A 19,298-nucleotide genomic window follows, 5' to 3' on the forward strand; every position below is an offset into this window, starting at 1 on the left:
CAGAAGAGGACTGGCCACATAGCCTGGTTCCTTTCTAGGTTTCTTCTTAGGTTCCGCCTTTCTAGGGAGTTTTTCCTAGCCATCGTGCTTCTACACCGGTATTGCTTGCTGTTTGGGGTTTTAGGCTGGTTTTCTGTACAGCACTTGGTGACATCAGCTGATGTAAGAAGGGCTTTATGAATAAATTTGATACAACGATGAGACAGCTTATAGGGAGGAGGTCAGAGACCTGGCCGCGTGGTGCCAGAATAACAATATATCCCTCAACGTAATCAAGACAAAGGAGATGATTGTGGACTATAGGAAAAGGAGGTTTGAGCACGCCCACATTCTCATCGACTGTTCTATAGTGGAGCAGGTTGAGAGCTTCAAGTTCCTTGGTGTCCAAATCACCAACAAACTAGAATGGTCCAAACACACCAAGACAGTCATGAAGAGTGCACGACAAAACAGATCCTCAAAAGGTTCTACAGCTGCAACACATAGAGCCTGGTTGCATCACTGCCTGGTACGGAAACTGCTCGGCCTCCTATCGTAAGGCACTACAAAGGGTAGTGCGTACGGCCTATTACATCACTGGGGCTAAGCTGCCTGCCATCCAGGACCTCTACACCAGGCGGTGTCAGAGGAAGGCCCTAAAAATTGTCAAATACCCCCGCCACCCCAGTCATAGACTGTTCTCTCTGCTACCGCATGGCGGTACCGGAGCGCCAAGTCTGGGACCAAAAGGCCTCTCAACAGTTTTGACCCCCAAGCCATAAGACTCCTGAACAGGTAATCAAATGGCTACCCAGAATATTTGCATTGCCCCCCCCCCACCCCCCATCCCCTCTTTTACGCTGTTGCTACTCTCTGTTTATCATATATGCATAGTCACTTTAACTATACCTACATGTACATATTATCTCAATTAGCCAAACTAACCACACCTTGACTCTGTACCGGTACCACCTGTATATAGCCTCGCTACTGTTATTTTCACTGTCATTTTACAGTTTTTTTTTACATTACATTACATTACATTTCTTTACTTATCTATTGTTTACCTAATACCTATTTTTCACTTAAAAATTGCACTGTTGGTTGGGGCTTGTAAGTAAGCATGTCACTGTAAGGTCGACAGCTGTTGTATTCAGCGCACGTGACAAATAAACTTTGATTTGATTTGATTTTCCAATGCCTTGCTAAGAAGGGCACCTATTGATATATGGGTAAAAAAACAAAAAAAAAACAGACATTGAATACCACTTTGAGCATGGTGAAGTTATTAAATTACATTTTGGATGGTGTATCAATACACCCAGTCACTGCAACAATACAGGCGTCCTTCCTAACTTATTTGCTGGAGAGGAAGGAAATCACTCAGGAGTTTCACCACGAGGCCAACCGTGACAGTTAGAGTTTAATGTCTGGGATAGGAGATCTGAGGATGGATCCGAGACAAAAATCTGGTTCAGTATGCTTTCCAACAGACACTGGGAGACAAATTCACCTTTCAGCAGGACAATAACTTAAAACACATGCCCAAATATACATTGGAGATGCTTACTAAGACGACGTTGAATGTTCCTGGATGGAGTAGTTACAGTTCTGACTTAAATCAGCTTGAAAAGCTATGGCAGGACTTAAAAATGGCTGTCTAGCAATGATCAACTTGACAGAGCTTGAAGAACTTTTTAAAGAATAAGGTGCAAATATTGTTCAATCCAGGTGTGCAAAGCTCTTACAGACTTATCCAGAAAGACTCACATCTGTAATCACTGCCAAAGGTGATTCTAACATGTAATGACTCAGGGGTGTGAATACTTATATAATATGTAAAATTGATATTTCTGTATTTCATTTTCAATACATTTGCAAACATTTCTAAAAACATGTTTTCACTTTGTCATTATGGGGTATTGTGTGGAGATTGGCGCTACATTTTTTTAATGTAATCCATTTTGAATTCAGCCTGTAACACAACAAAATGTGGAATAAGTCAAGGGGTATGAATAGTTTCTGAAGGCACTTATGTGGCCCATAGAACAAATCCTTTGAGAGTGCTGGTTAGATTCCTTTGCACCGCCTACTACTAGCCACAGCACAGCTATACAAAACTTTGAGGTAAATTAAGACATGGTGCTTCATAGTCCCCATGAAGATCATTACAAAGCTCCTGCAGATTATGCTTAGTATCCAGCTCCCACAAGGCCTTGCTTTTCACTTATCAGCAGGCGGACTATTATTCTACGGATAATGAGAGGGAGGGAAGGTGTCCTTACACACTTTGAGGCAAAACAATGACGAATGAGGAAGAAACAACAGCGATAAGCACTTCCTTTACCACAGGGACACATTGTTTAAAACATATGGGATTTTAAGATTGAGCAGTACTCTCACTGGATACAAGTATAGATGTATTAAGTTTGAGCGTGGATGAGGAGAATGGAGAGTACAAAGGAAAGGCCTTGGAGATACTGTATGTTCATGTATCTGACTGTTGTGACACTAAGGAAGAAAGGCCATTCGTCTGTAAGCTGATGCACACAGCCTTGTTTTTCAGACTGGGTTGAGCCACAAGTCCAGGCAAATAATGCTACAGTTCAGTCATCTATGTGTAGGGGTACTTATTGCTTGTGATAGTTAGTTTTTTATTACTAGCTCCCATTGCATGATTGCAACACCGTGTCCCCATTCACAACAAGGACTACAAAGCAATTCCCAGAGTATAGCGAGGCTCTGGCACGCAACGATAATTAGCCATAGCGATTGTTTTTCTCACTGACTTATTCATGATCTTTCACATTTGGTAGGCACTGTGAGGCGACCGCTGTGTGTGCACCTTCACAAAGCTAAGTCTCTTATTAATAACATAGGTGATGGACTACAACGCGTTAATGAGCACGACTGTCAGGTTAAATCTCTAGGGTATAAGATATACAGTATATTATTTTATTTATATAAAAACATGTATTTATATATATCTTCAATTGATTGTTGGGAGAACTTTATTCCCTCAACAGACATTTGAAAAGCAAGACTGGTTGTTAGTTCCTATACACCGACAGAGAGTTTCATTGAACCCCAAAGGAGAGAGGAAACAATAACTGATAAATCTAACCAAATGCCAGAGAGATATTCCAACCTATACTATAAATAGGTCTCTGAAGCCTGTGGCCCCATATGATGCATGATGCCTGCCAGCTCCTAAGATGTTCATTGATCTACTACCATCCACAATTTCCACTGACACTGTCAAGCCAAGAGCTCTCTTGGCATTATACTAGAGGGAAAATTTTAAAAATGTTATTCTACACATTCTATAAAAACATATCTGAATCCCTGCAGGGCAGGGCTATTCAAATCTGGCTTCAGCCAGTTCCATTGCTGGATTTAATTCTAGCCCTATAATCAGAGACTAATTTAAACCTGGGACTCCAGTTGAATGCAATTAACCAGTTAGAATAGAGAACCAGCAGTACTCCGGCCCTCCAGGCTGGGATTTGAATACCCCTGCCGTAGGCTGTCCGGATGTCCTCAGACCTTGACTCTTGGTTCCCCCTTACTACTACTGTCACTTTATCTCTCTTCTTTTAAAGATGCTTTGTTTATGTTATGCTAAGTGTTATCTGTACTAACATATATATTAGACACATACAGAAATAAGATGTGATTTGCTTGTGAGCATTTTCTATTAAATACAGCCCTGACAAGAAACTGTTTTACTTTAGATTAGATTGAAGACCCAGGTACAAGCCACCTATGCTCCCTCCATACAGGTAAAAGATAAGATGATATACTCTGACAGGACCACTTGGCTGTTCTTGGCTCTACAGCACCCCAGCCCAGTCTCTGTAGGGATGCATATTGCTGTAGGACTTAAAGACAGGTTGTTTTCTAGAAGGGATGTCAAGGGAAGGGAAGGCAAGCCAAGCTCTGCTGAAAGTTGATTGGAGAAGGTTCAGTGAGGTCTCTGCCTCTGCTCTAGCCACTGATCTCACGAGTTTATCTGTCATAAGCCGCACCTAATTGCTGGATTGCTCCTTCACCCTCAAATCACGGCACTAAGTGAATCCACATTAATCCGCTTTACAGGTTTAGCAATTTAGATATTGCTCCAAATGCTCCCAATTTCAAACCAGCATAAGGCGGCAGCATTTTTCATATATTATTCCAGTGCACATTGTAATAGTATTTGCAATATGTTTTAGATTAGCATGAAATGCCGGACATTAAAATGTATTCAAAGGGGTTGGGTTAAATGTGAAAGACACATTTCGGTTGAATGCATTCAGTTGTGCAACCGACTTGGTATCCCCCTTTCCCTTCCTTTCCCCATGAACACTGCTCTGTTGACACTTGTCTGTTTCAGAGATCATCACATGGATAGGAAACTGGGATCTAACCCCGAGAGGTCTATTACTCAAAAGCAATTGGTGTAGTTCCTGTGTGACTGAGTCAGGCTTGTCTCATTGTCATAATTTTGCATTGATCTGATGTACAGTTGAAGTCGGAAGTTTACATACACTTAGATTGAAGTCATTAAAACAGTTTTTCAACCACTCCACAAATTTCTTGTTAATTCGGTTAGGACATCTACTTTGTGCATGACACAAGTAATGTTTCCTACAATTGTTAACAAACAGATTATTTCACTTATATTTCACTGTTTCACTGTTCACAATTCCAGTGGGTCAGATGTTTACATACACTAAGTTGACTGTGCCTTTAAACAGCTTGGAAAATTCCAGAAAATTATGTAATGGCTTTAGAAGCTTCTGATAGGCTAATTGACATCATTTGAGTCAATTGGAGGTGTACCTGTGGATGTATTTCAAGGCCTAACTTCAAACTTAGTGCCTCTTTGCTTGACATCATGGGAAAATCAAAAGAAATCAGCCAAAACCTCAGAAAAACAATTGCAGCCGTCCACAAATCTTGTTCATCCTTGGGAGCAATTTCCAAACGCCTGAAGCTCCCATGTTCATCTGTACAAACAATAGTACGCAGGTATAAACCCCATGGAACCACACAGCTGTAATACCATTCAGGAAGGAGACGCGTTCTGTCTCCTAGAGGTGAACGTACTTTGGTACGAAAAATGCAAATCAATCCCAGAACAACAGCAAAGGAGCTTGTGAAGATGCTGGAGGAAACAGGTACAAAAGTATCTATAGCCACAGTAAAACAAGTCCTATACCGACATAACCTAAAAGGTCGCTCAGCAAGGAAGAAGCCACTACTCCAAAACCGCCATAAAAAAAGACAGACTACAGTTTGCAACTGCACATGGGGACAAAGATCGGCAGCATCATGTTGTGGGGGTGCTTTGCTGCAGGAGGGACTGGTGTACTTCACAAAATAGATGGCTTCATGAGGAAGAAAAATGATGTGGATATATTGAAGCAACATCTCAAGACATCAGTTAAAGCTTGGTCGCAAATGGGTCTTCCAAGTGGACAATGACCCCAAGCATACTTCCAAGGTTGTGGCAAAATGGCTTAAGGACAACAAAGTCAAGGTATTGGAGTGGCCATCACAATGCCCTGACCTCAATCCTATAGAAAATGTGTGAACAGAACTGAAAAAGCATGTGCGAGCAAGGAGGCCTAGGAATAAATGTCCGGAATTGTGAAAAACTGAGTTTAAATGTATTTGGCTAAGGTGTATGTACACTTCCGACTTCAACTGTATATATATATATATATATATATTCCCACATTTTCTAACCTAGACATTTTTGAATTGTGACTATCAGAACCTTAGAAATGTTTTACCTATCAGTTTTTTATTGGTATGGGGAACATTTAGTTCTTGTTAAGAACAACAGATATTCTAAACTTGACTCGGTCAAGGGAGCTGAAACAACAAATCCACTGTGAACTTATAACTTTCAGTGCTGTTAAATTTGAATTATTAAATGAATTTACAATGTACTCTCTATTAGTAATACAACTTGAGCACGGGCGCTTGACTTTGTCTAAAAGTGGGGTTGCAAAAGCTTTGGGGGGGGGGGGTCTTTACTTTTTTGGCACCTTTGTTTGAAGTGCTGTCACCATGACATTTTTTCAAATTAACTTGTCTCAGCATCATAAATATTTGACGCAAAGTGGGTAGAAATTGTTTATTTGTTACTTACCAAGCCAAGCAGAGAGACCCGGCGATAGGATAAAGTATAAGCAGTAAAAGCATTGCATTGGAATTATATTGAGTTCTGCTTATATCATGCTATACCACAATAAACATAATTTTAAAATGCCGAAACTCTGAGACAATTGAGTGCTTTTGAAATGACAGGTTGGCGCAAAATCAGTATCCCATCTTGGCTGCGCTGTGTCAGCACAATGGAGAGTGCCCTACACTCTAAAGCAGTAGTCACCGACTGGTCTATCACGATTGAGCAACTCAAGTGTACCTAAAAGGCCTACCACTGGCCAATCAGATAGCTCAGATCACCATATCTGCACAATTTCCTCGAGCCATAGACTGTAAAATTTAGCCTCGAATGCATAGCAAAGTTGATACTGTAAGATTTCATACCTTTTTAAACCATGACTACAGAGAGACTCAACGAATATAACAAAGAGCTACTGGTTTTATGTGTAAGTTCATGTTTATGTTCATTCAGCACAGTCAACGGCTTTATAAGCCATAAAATGTGCATTCTCCCTACTTCCTTCCACATGCTACCACCAGCATTGCAGCGGCAATGAATGAGCATAGCAAAGTTTTCCAATAAGCTCCATTGCTATTATTAGTCTTGTGTATTTTTTTTTATAGCAATGAATATTTAACTTTTTCTGGTCATAGGAGTAACATGAATTGGTACATGAGGCAGAAATAATGCAGTGCGACTCAAGTTTCGCCTTTTCTCAGCGGAGAGAGGAGGAACGGTGAGTGAGGTGAGAGGCAAGCCTCATCACTGCTCCCTCCCCTTAGTCTGGCCATCAATCCAGTAAAAAAAGTATTATGCTCACTTTGCTGGGCCTCACAAGTAATACCTATTACCAGTGTCACACCCTGATCTGATTCACCTGTCCTCTGTTATTGTCACTTATTTTCCCCAGTGTATTTATCCCTGTGTTTCCTGTCTCTCTGTGCCAGCTTGTCTTGTATGTTCCAAGTCAAATAGTGTTTTTCCCATTCTCCTGCCTTTGCTTAGCATACTTCCAAAGTTGTGGCAAAATGGCTTAAGGACAACACAGTCAAGGTATTGGAGTTGCCATCACACAGCCCTGACCTCAATTTCATAGAAAATTTGTGGGCAGAACTGAAAAAGCGTGTGCGAGCAAGGGGGCCTACAAACCTGACTCAGTTACACCAGCTCTGTCAGGAGGAATGGGCCAAATTCATCCAAATTATTGTGGGAAGCTTGTGGAAGGCTACCTGAAAAGTTAAATAATTTAAAGGCATTGGTACCAACTACTAATTGAGTGCATGTAAACTTCTGACCCACTGGGAATGTGATGAAAGAAATAAAAGCTGAAATAAATAATTATCTTTACTATTATGCTGACATTTCACATTCTTAAAATAAAGTGGTGATCCTAAATGAGCTAAGACAGGGAATTGTTCTCGGCTTAAATGTCAGGAATTGTGAAAAACTGAGTTTAAATGTATTTGGCTAAGGTGTATGTAAACTTCCGACTTCAACCGTATATAAAATGGACATTGAGTATCTATTTGAATACAGACTAGCTCAAAACATAGCTAATCATTGAAAAAAAGTGGGGTGCAAAAACATACGTTTGCACCCTATTTTGAAAGTGGGGGTGCAGCTGCCCCATTCTCTCCATTGCTCAGGCGCCTATGAACTTGAGCATAACAAGTTGCTCTATCAACCTGAAGACAGCTGCCGCGGTCATCCCCCTCTTCAAAGGGGGTGACACTCTAGACCCAAACTGTTACAGACCTATTTATATCCTGCCCTGCATTTCTAAAGTCTTCGAATGCCAAGTTAAAACTTCTTATGGCTGCAGGGACCGTATTGAGTAGCTTGGATGAAAGCTGCCCAGAGGTGCCCAGAGTAAACGGCCTGCTCCTCAGTCCCAGTTACTAATATATGCATATTATTATTAGTATTGGATAGAAACCCCTCTGAAGTTTCTAAAACTGTTTGAATGATGTCTGTGAGTATAACAGAACTCATATGGCAGGCAAAAACCTGAGAAGAAATCCAAACAGGAAGTGGGAAATCTGAGGTTGGTCGATTTTCAACCCAGCCCTATTGAATACACAGTGGGATATTGGTTATGTTGCACTTCCTAAGGCTTCCACTAGATGTCAACCGTATTTAGAAACTTGAATGAAGCTTCTACTGTGATGTGGGGCCGGATGAGAGTTCTTTCAGTCAGTGGTCTGGCAGAGAGCCAGGTCCTGGTCACACGCATTTCACATGATAGCGACTTGCATTTTCTACAGACAATGGAATTCTCCGGTTGGAACGTTATTGAAGATTTATGATAAAAACATCCTAAAGACTGATTCTATACTTAGTTTGAAATGTTTCTACGACCTGTAATATAACTTTTTGAAGTTTTCGTCCGACGTTCGGCTGGACCTGCACGAGCGTTTGGATTTGTGTACTAAACGCCCGAACAAAAGTAGCTACTTGGACATCAATAATGGACATTATCGAACAAATCAAACATTTATTGTGGAACTAGGATTCCTGGGAGTGCATTCTGATGAATATCATCAAAGGTAAGGGAATATTTATAATGTTATTTCTGATATCTGTTGACTCCAACATGGCGGATATTTTTTTTATTTTTCTGAGTGCCATTCTCAGATTATTGCATGGCTTGCTTTTTCCGTAAAGTTTTTTTTACATCTGACATAGTGGTTGCATTAAGGAGAGGTACATCTATATTTCCATGTCTAACAATTGTATTTTCATCAACATTTATAATGAGTATTTCTGTAAAATGATGTGGCTCTCTGCAATATCACCGGATGTTTTTGGAACTAGTGAACGTAACGCGCCAATGTATACTGAGATTGTTTTTATATAAATATGAACTTTATCAAACAAAACATACATGTATTGTGTAACATGAAGTCATATGAGTCTCATCTGATGAAGATCATCAAAGGTTAATGATTCATTTTATCTCTATTTGTGCTTTTTGTGACTCCTCTCTTTGGCTGGAAAAATGGCTGTGTTTTTCTGTGAGTTGGTGGTGACCTAACATAATCGTTTGTGGTGTTTTCACTGTAAAGCCTATTTGAAATTGGACACTGTGGTGGGATTAACAACAAGAGGAATTTTAATTATGACATTTCTGTTGTTTTGAATTTGGCGCCCTGCACTTTCAATGGCTGTTGTCATATCGATCCCGTTAGCGGGATTGCAGCCCTAAAAAGTTTTAACGAACAGATCACTGACCATTTCGAATTCCACCGTACCTTCTCTGCTGTGTAATCCGGTTTCCGACCTGGGCACAGGTGCACCTCAGCCACGCTCAAGGTACTAAACAACATCATAACCACCATTGATAAAAGACAGTACTGTGCAGCCGTCTTCATCGACCTGGCCAAGGCTTTCAACTCTGTCAATCACCGTATTCTTATCGGCAGACTCGGCCTCGGCCTTGGTTTCTCAAATGACTGCCTTGCTTGGTTCACCAACTACTTATCAGATAGAGTTCAGGGTGTTAAATCAGAGGGCCTGTTGTCCGGACCTCTGGCAGTCTCTATGGGGGTACCACAGGGTTCAATTCTCGGGCCGACTCTTTTCTCTGTATGTATCAATGATGTCGCTCTTACTACGGGTGATTCCTTGATCCACCTCTACGCAGACAACACCATTCTGTATACATCTGGGCCTTCTTTGGACACTGTTAACAAACCTCCAAACGAGCTTCAATGCCATACCACACTCCTTCCATGGCCCCCAACTGCTCTTAAACGCTAGTAAAACTAAATGCATGCTCTTCAACCGATCGCTGCCTGAACCCGCCTGCCCGACTAGCATCATTACTCGTTCCTGGACGTTTCTGACTTAGAATATGTGGACAACTACAAATACCTAGGTGTCTGGCTAGACTGTAAACTCTCCTTCCAGACTCATATTAAACATCTCCAATCCAAAATTAAATCTAGAATCGGCTTCCTATTTCGCAACAAAGCCTCTTTCACTCACGCTGCCAAACATACCTTCGTAATATTGACTATCCTACTGATCCTCGACTTCGGCGATGTCATTTACAAAATAGCCTCCAACACTCTACTCAGCAAACTGGGTGTAGTCTACCACAGCGCCATCCGTTTTGTCACCAAAGCCCTATATACTACCCACCACTGCGACCTGTATGCTCTCGTCAGCTGGCCCTTGCTACATATTCGTCGCCAGACCCACTGGCTCTAGGTCATCTATAAGTCTCTGTTAGGTAAAGCTCTGTGTTATCTCAGCTCACTGTTCACTATAACAACACCCACCTGTAGGATGCACTCCAGAAGGTATATTTCACTGGTCATCCCCAAAGCCAACACCTCCTTTGACCGCCTTTCCTTCCAGTTCTCTGCTGCCAATGACTGGAACGAATTGCAAAAATCGCTGAAGTTGGAGACATATATCTCCCTCACTAACTTTAAGCATCAGCTATCTGTGCAGTTTACCGATCGCTGTAGCTGTACACAGCCCGTCTGTAAATAGCCCATGTGTCACGACTTCCGCAGAAGTTGGTCCCTCTCCTTGTTCGGGTGGCGTTCGGTGGCGTTTTCTTGACTGATCTTTCTCTGTCACAAGGAAACACCATGATCCTGGTCGTGCCGTCTCCTTTGCCCGGTCTCCCTACGGCCCTACAGACTACGGAGGCCCTGTTCACCCACGTCTTCCGGCACTACGGGGTGCCTGAGGATATAGTTTCTGATCGGTGTCCCCAGTTCATGTCCAGGGTTTGAAGGGCATTTAAGGAACGTCTGGGGGTCTCGTTCAGAATCACCTCAGGTTTTCACCCCGAGAGTAATGGGCAAGTGGAGAGAGTTAACCAGGATGTGGGTAGGTTTCTGCGGTCCTATTGCCAGGACCAGCATGGGGAGTGGGCGGCTTTCATCCCCTGGGCAGCGATGGCCCAGAACTCACTCCGCCACTAACCTATCTCCTTTCCAATGCGTACTAGGTTATCAGCCGGTTCTGGCACCATGGCATCAGCCAGATCGAGGCTCCTGCAGTGGATGAATGGTTTCGGCGCTCGGAGGAGACATGTGCACCCATGTGCACCTGCAACGGGCCATCAGGCGCCAGAAAGCGAGTTCCGACCGCCACAGCAGTGAGGCCCCGGTGTTCGCGCCGAGGGACCGGGTCTGGCTCTCGACCCGATACCTGCCCCTCCGTCTGCCCTGCCGGATGCTGGGTCCGCGGTTTGTGGGGCCATTCAAAGTCCTGAGGAGACTGAACAAGGTTTGTTATAGATTACAGCTCCCCCTGATTACCGTATTAACCCCTCGTTCCATGTGTCTCTCCTCAGGCCGGTGGTGGCTGATCCACTCCAGGAATCTGAGAGGTTCCTCCGCACCCTCTGGACATCGAGGGAGCCCCGGTATGCTGTTCAAGCCATCATGGACTCAAGGCGTCGGGCGAGGGACCTTCAGTACCTCGTGGAGTGGGAGGGGTATGGTCCAGAGGAGAGATGCTGGGTGCCGGTGGAGGACATTCTGGACCCTTCTGGACTCCCTGCGGGAGTTTCACCGTCTCCACCCTGATTGTCCTGCGCCTCGTCCTCCAGGTCGTCCCCGAGGACGGTGTCGGCGCGCTGCTGGAGCCGCGCGTCAAGGGAGGGTACTGTCACGACTTCCTCCGAAGTTGGTCCCTCTCCTTGTTCGGGCGACATTTGGTGGTCGACGTCACCGGTTTTCTAGTCACCACCGATCCATGTTTCACTTTCGATTTGTTTTGTCTTAATTACACACACCTGGTTTCCATTCCATAATCATTGTTCCCTATTTAACCCTCTGGTTTCCCCCTTGGTTTTGTGCGTGTTTGTTATTGTCAAGTTGCCTCGTTTTGTGACCTGTGTTATTTGTCTCCTTTATGGAATATTGTTTTTGAGTAAAGTAACGGTTATTACTCATCTCTGTGTCCTGCGCCTGACTCCGCCTTACCCGCGTCACCTAGACATATGACACCATCCAACTACCTACCTCATCCCCATATTGTTTTATTTACTTTTTTTGCTCTTTTGCACACCAGTATTTCCAGTCTGTCTACTTGCACATCATCATCTGCACATCTGTCTCTCCAGTTTTTACTTGCTAAATTATAATTACTTCACTACTATGGCCTATTTATTGCCTTACCTCCTTACGCCATTTGCACATTCTGTATACAGACTTTTCTATTGTGTTATTGACTGTACGTTTGTTTATTCCATGTGTAACTCTGTGTTGTTGTTTGTGTCACACTGCTTTGCTTTATCTTGGCCAGGTCGCAGTTGTAAATGAGAACTCTCAACTGGCCGACCTGGTTAAATAAAGGTGAAATAAAAAAACAGGCAGTGTTTTGTTGTGGTGGTGAAACAGTCAGAATCAACACACAGTTGCTCTGAGGCTGCCTTATTAAGAGTTTGACATTTGCTTTATTCATCTCAGACGATGACTATTCGAAACATCCCGCACTGTCATCAATATGAGAAGACAGAGTTGTGTTCCATTGATTTTTACATTTAGTTTTGAAATATCTATACTGAACAAATATATAAATGCAACATGCAACAATTTACAAGATTTTACTGAGTTACAGTTCATATAAGAAAATCAGTCAATTTAAATAAATTAGGCCCTAATCCATGGAATTCACATGACTGGGCAGGGGTGCAGCCATGGGTGGGCAAAGGTCCATCCACTTTGGAGCTAGGCCCACACACTGGGGAGCCAGGCCCAGCCAATCAGAATATGTTTTTTCCCCACAAAAGGGCTTTATTACAGACAGAAATAGTTCACTTTCATAGCAGCCACGTTGTATTCCTTCTCACATCTATGCACTCTCCTCCTCACCTGTGTCTTTCGCTTGTGGACTTCAATGCACAACACATCAGCTGTATGTGACCAGGTGAAAAAAACATTCCAAGCCAAACCATATCATAACCGCGACACACAGCCTACATTGTTGTCACCATATTAGCTAAAGTAACGTCATAGTCAACATAGCTGTTTACAATTGAGTGGTTAATTGCCAAGAAATGTCAGTTCCTCTTTGTATATTTACTTATAATTGACTGATATTATTTCCCCATGACCTGTTTGCACTCACTAAATTAAATAGCAATAAAGGAAATGGGTTAAGAAGTTAATTGCACAGCCTCTTCAGTCATGATTTCTGTACTGACATGATAACCAGCAGAGATGATTGAGGGGGACGACCTTCACAAGTGCTTATCCAGGGCCTTACATTAATGGGTGCCCAGGGCAACTGACTGTAATATTCAAATTGACTATCCCTGCATCCCTGTTTCCAGTTCCATGGCAAATAGAAAACAACTAAGAAACAACTAGTTTAAGGCTAGTTTGTGCTAGTGGAATTGTGCCATTAGTGGTCTGGCCTCGTGAATCTGCTTAATTCCAGGATCCACACAACTATGTTTATCGGAAATCTTACTACCTTGCGGATATAAAAAAAGGCTGTTGGTCAATAGGTGTAGTTTGCTGATTGGGGGAAAACAGAACTTGATTTTCAAATGAATGCTTATCCAGGAGGCTTGGATGGACATTCCCACTAGCCAGTGTAACTAATGAACTAGTAGTTAACTAATAGTTGATAAAAAAAAACTAGCTTAGAAAATTCAGTGAAGATGTAGACCAACTTAAGTGGTGAAAGTTATCAGTACAAAAAGTAGGATTAAAAGGATCGTAATATACACTTTTTGTTTATATGTAATTCTTCATTAGTGAATTACCTTTTGTACAGTACATAGTCAACAACTGTGTGGAAATTATACCCCTGTTGTTTGGATGTTTGTCGAGTGTGGTTCTTGAATTAACTGTGTATTGTTGTTAGCTGTGAATAAGAAAGTATTAAACTGCTTGCCCCTGGACAGACAGAGGATCTCAAAGGAAGGTTCTCTACAGCCAACTTCAGAGCAAAGTCACATAGCTAACCTTGTGAGGCAAGCTCTAATGTGGGAACGTTTGCAAGAGCAGAGCAGTGCTCCACTATTTCATTAGACCTAATGATTTCCATTAATTGTGCTTAAGGATTGCGAAATTACCTGCCGGAGAGCAGATTTCTCAATTTTCACCTTTTCACAAATAGTGTTTGGAGGACCTAATTTCCCCTGGTAGAACAGAACCAGACAGAATTCGTATGATGGTCCTGTGATGATAATCAAATATCAAATTAACCAAAAGTGTGAAATTCGAGCTAATTAAATATGCTGTTATCTTTATCTATACTTCATTTGATCGCAGCAATAATAATAATGTAATTTTAAACCTGGCAATAGTATAACAATCAATTTGGATGCTGTGTAAATGACTCATTTAATACTATATGAAAATGTAAGATGCTAAACAATGACTCATGAGTCACGACCAATTTCCTTATCTTACAATATTAAAGGAAGACATCATCATGCTCTCTCCCACTACACACTGCCATACAGTGTCTTCAGAAAGCATTCATACCCTTTGACTTATTCCAAATGTTGTTGTGTTACAGCCTCAATACAAATTGTATCCAATAGATTGTTTTTGTCACCCATCTACACACAATACCCCATAATGACAAAGTGAAAACGTGTTTTAGAAATGATTGCAAATGTATTGAAAATAAAATACTCAAATATGTCATTTACATAAGTATTCACACCTGCGAGTCAATACTTTGTAGAAGTACCTGTGGCAGCTATTACAGCTGTGAGTTTTTCTGGGAAAGTCTCTAAGCGCTTTCCACACCTGGATTGTACAACATTTGTCCATTATTCTTTTCAAAAATCTTCAAGCTCTGTCAAATTGGTTGTTGATCATTGCTAGACAATTTTCAGATCATCAGCGTTTTGTATGCAGTTTGTATGCGTGGAGGCCTGGAGATGCTAAACATGTTCATGTATATTAGCGGTCAATTACCGTGAGACCGGCAGTCTTTTGCATGACAGTAACCAGCAGTCAACATTTCATGACCACAGCCCTAGTTCAATGTTCCAAATATCTAATGCATGGCATTGGCACATATTGCGTTTCTTACCCCAACAGTATAGATTTCACAGCCAAATCCAGTGGTAGAAGTACATACAGTAATTTGCCGAACAGTGTAGAATTATCTATGACAGATCTGTCATGATCTTTTAATCCTAGGGAAATTATTCAGAGGGTTTACTTCTTTAGCACCAGTCTGTCATTGTACATGAGCTGGAAGGCATTTCTGGCAGTGTTCCAGGTGAGAACGACTGGGTATTCTCACTAGACATCAATATACAGAGCAGAGGAGATTATCCTGTGTGGTTTGCAGGTGGAAAAATAAATGTAGTCTGGGTAAAAGGCCATAACTTTGGATCAAGCTCAGGGCCCAGCCAAAGCCTCTAAAGAGACAAATTACACAGACCAGTACACCCCCAACACATCAGTCAATTTTCCCCTCTTTGATTAATACAACAATTATCCCCTCCATTTTTGGCTCTGGTTTGCACAAGGTGACTTTAGTTGTCAATCCTGTTTATTCAGGAGTAAAATTCCATCATGGAAACATTAACTCCCTTCCCCACTTTGTCTGCTCACGTGGTTCCATATTTCCAAGTGAGTTTTTCTTCTAAATAAGCCCAGTTTGCACGTCACACAAACTGTACTTCAAATCGCACAGAAGCAAAAGAATAGACAGAAACAAAAGTAAAAGCTAACCCAGCCAAACCAGAAGTAGCACTACACATGATATTTATTGAGATGTAGGCCTTTACGATCCCCTACTGGACCATTTGAGCCTCAATGTTTATTTCCCTCTACTGTCAAGGCAATTGTAATATGCTTGGAAAGTGAAGATTTCACAAACTGCAATAATGTTAACAAAACTAGTCACCTTGTCAGTTTGAGACAACATTCATTTGCAAGCAATTATAAATAATTGTTTCACCCCACAGATGTTTTTCGTACTGTTAACAACCACTCCTACACTCTTTTGCTAGCTACAGTAGCACTGTGGTGTCATACTGTCAACAACAACACAAAGGTAGCGATTACATTTAGCGATTGCGACGCACGCACCTTTCATGCATATTCACTTTCCATGTCTACTGAAGAATAGGACTGAAAACAACAACTTATTTGCTACCACAAAGGACGTATGATATAGCATACCCATTGCTGGAAATGGGAGAGGACTGTAGCACTTGACCTTAACTTAAGTTCCAGTGTTTACAACAACACACAAAATGGTGTAATTATCAGCAGACTGTCCACATTAATAAAGCATATGTGGCTTGTATTCCCAGTCCGCTTTACAGCCTTTGCTTTTGTTCTGCCAAGTATGCAGGTCAGAGGGACACAGCCATTAAGAATTGCCTGCGGCATTTGTTGCTTCTATGCTGTGTGATGTGCCCCAGTAGGTGCAGTATGGTTGATTGTTTAGCTTCACTTCAACATCTTCAGAATATTGTGTGACTAGAGAAACAGACCAGGCATCTTTTCCTGCATCCGGTGGAACTTTAGCCTTTACCAAGGTTTTAACAATGTATTGTTCCTAGTGTATAATTTCCAGAAAAACAACACAAGAGAAAATGCTGTTGGCTAGTGGATGTCTCTACTTGTATGGACCTGAACCATGTACAGTACATTAACGGCTATATATTATGTGCAATCAAATGTACGTTGTACCTATAATGATGTGCTGCGAGATTCTGGAAACTAGCATTAGCACAATCACTGGAAGTCTACAAATACAGTAGCATACTCTAGTGTACCTGTAGACATCCAGTCATTGAGCTAACTCTAGTTAGCATTGGCTCTCGAATCTACCTATAACTTCCTTAATACTGCACGTAGGGACATACAAATGGTATCCATGAGCTCATCTGACTCTTGGTAAGTAGAAAATGTCTACTACTGGGTAAGTAGTAATTTCCAGAATCTCACAGTATTCCTTTAAGTAATACATGTTTTCACCATTGTGCGTCCCAAATTTGAGGATTCTGTCAAGGTCTGTTCTTCCAGGGGAAATTAGGTCCTCCAAACACTATTTGTGAAAAGCTAAAATGTTGGAATCTGCTCTCTGAATTCATGGTCTTTGAGTAAAGACTATTTGCATCTCTTCCTTGAACAATGTTTTTCCACCAATTTTCTCAATGGGTGAGCTTTTCTGATGGAAATCCCTCAGTGTGGATTGCATCCATGAGAGGCAGTGTAACATTGGGTCGCTGCTAGACTCTACTTTGATCAGTGTTTGTCAGATCCACTGAGTTAAAGGTGACCTGGAGTGTGCACCTGCAACCTGTCTGGAGAGATTGTTCTACAATGTCAATGTTCATCAACCCAGGCCCCTTTAAATCAGCATGACCCCCCGAGCTCTGTGTGACTCTGTGTGACTCGCTCTCTACAGGGGATTGGTCCGCAACTCATTTAGATGCATTCTATCACATTTGTATAGATATATGTTTGCCAACTCTCCTATAACACACCAGCTGAATAATGATATTGCTTGTTTTTTTTTTACTCCTCTTTGCACATCAAGAGCATCACGGTACTGCAGGTAACCCACTGTCTCTAAACTGAGATGAGAACTAAGTAGTTATCATGCGTCACCTAGGAAGTTGCAGGAAATTGGTACTTTTGACTCATCCTATTGTCAGTTTATTGTGGAATATACTGTATGACAGAGACACTTTACAGCATTATTATTACGGTGAAATTACTCTTGTCAGTACAATGTAACAAGCATTGTTCAAATCAGAATGTTAGATAATGTATTTGATGATACTCTCAGCTACACATTCTAGAGTAGTCATTGGAAACAGAAATTGTGAGTAAAACAACATCCTGTCTGGTGAAGCAATAAGGGCTTTTTATGTGCCTTGCTGTTGAAGGCATAAACTGTCTGGCCAAGGTCTAGCTGTTTATTGAGGTCAGCGGTTTAACTTCAAATGGGCTCAACTGCTAGAGCAGAGCTCTCTCAGGGATACAATACAGTTCAACACATTGATCCATGTCTTTGGTAGAACAGTCATAAAAGTCACAAATAAAAAATAAAAATCAGAAAATGTTAGAAAAGGATCTGGGAAGAAATAGTGTTGAATTGAGGTAATGGCTGGAGGATTATATTGTTTGTGTATACAGTTGGGAGTCGGAACATTACATACACCTTAGCCAAATACATTTCAACTCAATTTAATCAGAGAAAAATGTCTTAGGTCAGTTAGGATCACCACTTTATTTTAAGAATATGAAATGTCAGAATAATAGTAGAGGGAATGATTTATTCACATTTGTATTTCTTTCATCACAATACCAGTGGGTCAGAAGTTTACATACACTCAATTAGTATTTGGTATCATTGCCTTTAAATTGTTTAACTTGGTTCAAACGTTTCGGTAGCCTTCCACAAGTTTCCCACAATAAGTTGGGGGAATTTTCATCATTCATTTTGTTTCATCAGACCAGAGGACATTTCTCCAAAAAGTGTGATCTTTGTCCCCATGTGCAGTTACAAACCGTAGTCTGGCTTTTTATGGTGGTTTTGGAGCAGTGGCTTCTTCCTTGCTGAGAGGACTTTCAGGTTATGTCGATATAGGACTTGTTTTACTGTGGATATCGATACTTTTGTACCTGTTTCCTCCAGCATCTCCACAAGGTCCTTTGCGGGTTATTCTGGGATTGATTTGCACTTTCCGCACCAAAGTACGTTCATCTCTAGGAGACAGAACGCGTCTCCTTCCTGAGCGATATGACGGCTGCATGGTCCCATGGTGTTTATACTTGCGTACTATTATTTGTACAGATGAACGTGGCACCTTCAGGCGTTTAGAAATTGCGCCCAATGTTGAACCAGACTTGTGGAGGTCTAGGTCTTGGCTGATTTCTTTGGATTTTCCCATGATGTCAAGCAAAGAGGCACTGAGTGTGAAGGTAGGCCTTGAAATACATCCACAGGTATACCTCCAATTGATGTCAATTAGCCTATCAGAAGCTTCTAAAGCCATGACATCATTTTCTGGAATTTTTCCAGCTGTTTAAAGGCACAGCCAACTTAGTGTATGTACATTTCTGACCCACTGGCATTTCGATACAGTTAATTATAAGTGAAATATTCTGTCTGTAAACAGTTGTTGGAAAAGTTCCTTGTGTCATGCACAAAGTAGATGTCCTAACCGACTTGCCAAAACTATAATTTGTTCACA

The sequence above is a fragment of the Oncorhynchus clarkii genome, chromosome 12 (genome assembly GCF_045791955.1).
Source record: "Oncorhynchus clarkii lewisi isolate Uvic-CL-2024 chromosome 12, UVic_Ocla_1.0, whole genome shotgun sequence".
In the NCBI taxonomy this organism is placed as follows: domain Eukaryota; kingdom Metazoa; phylum Chordata; class Actinopteri; order Salmoniformes; family Salmonidae; genus Oncorhynchus; species Oncorhynchus clarkii.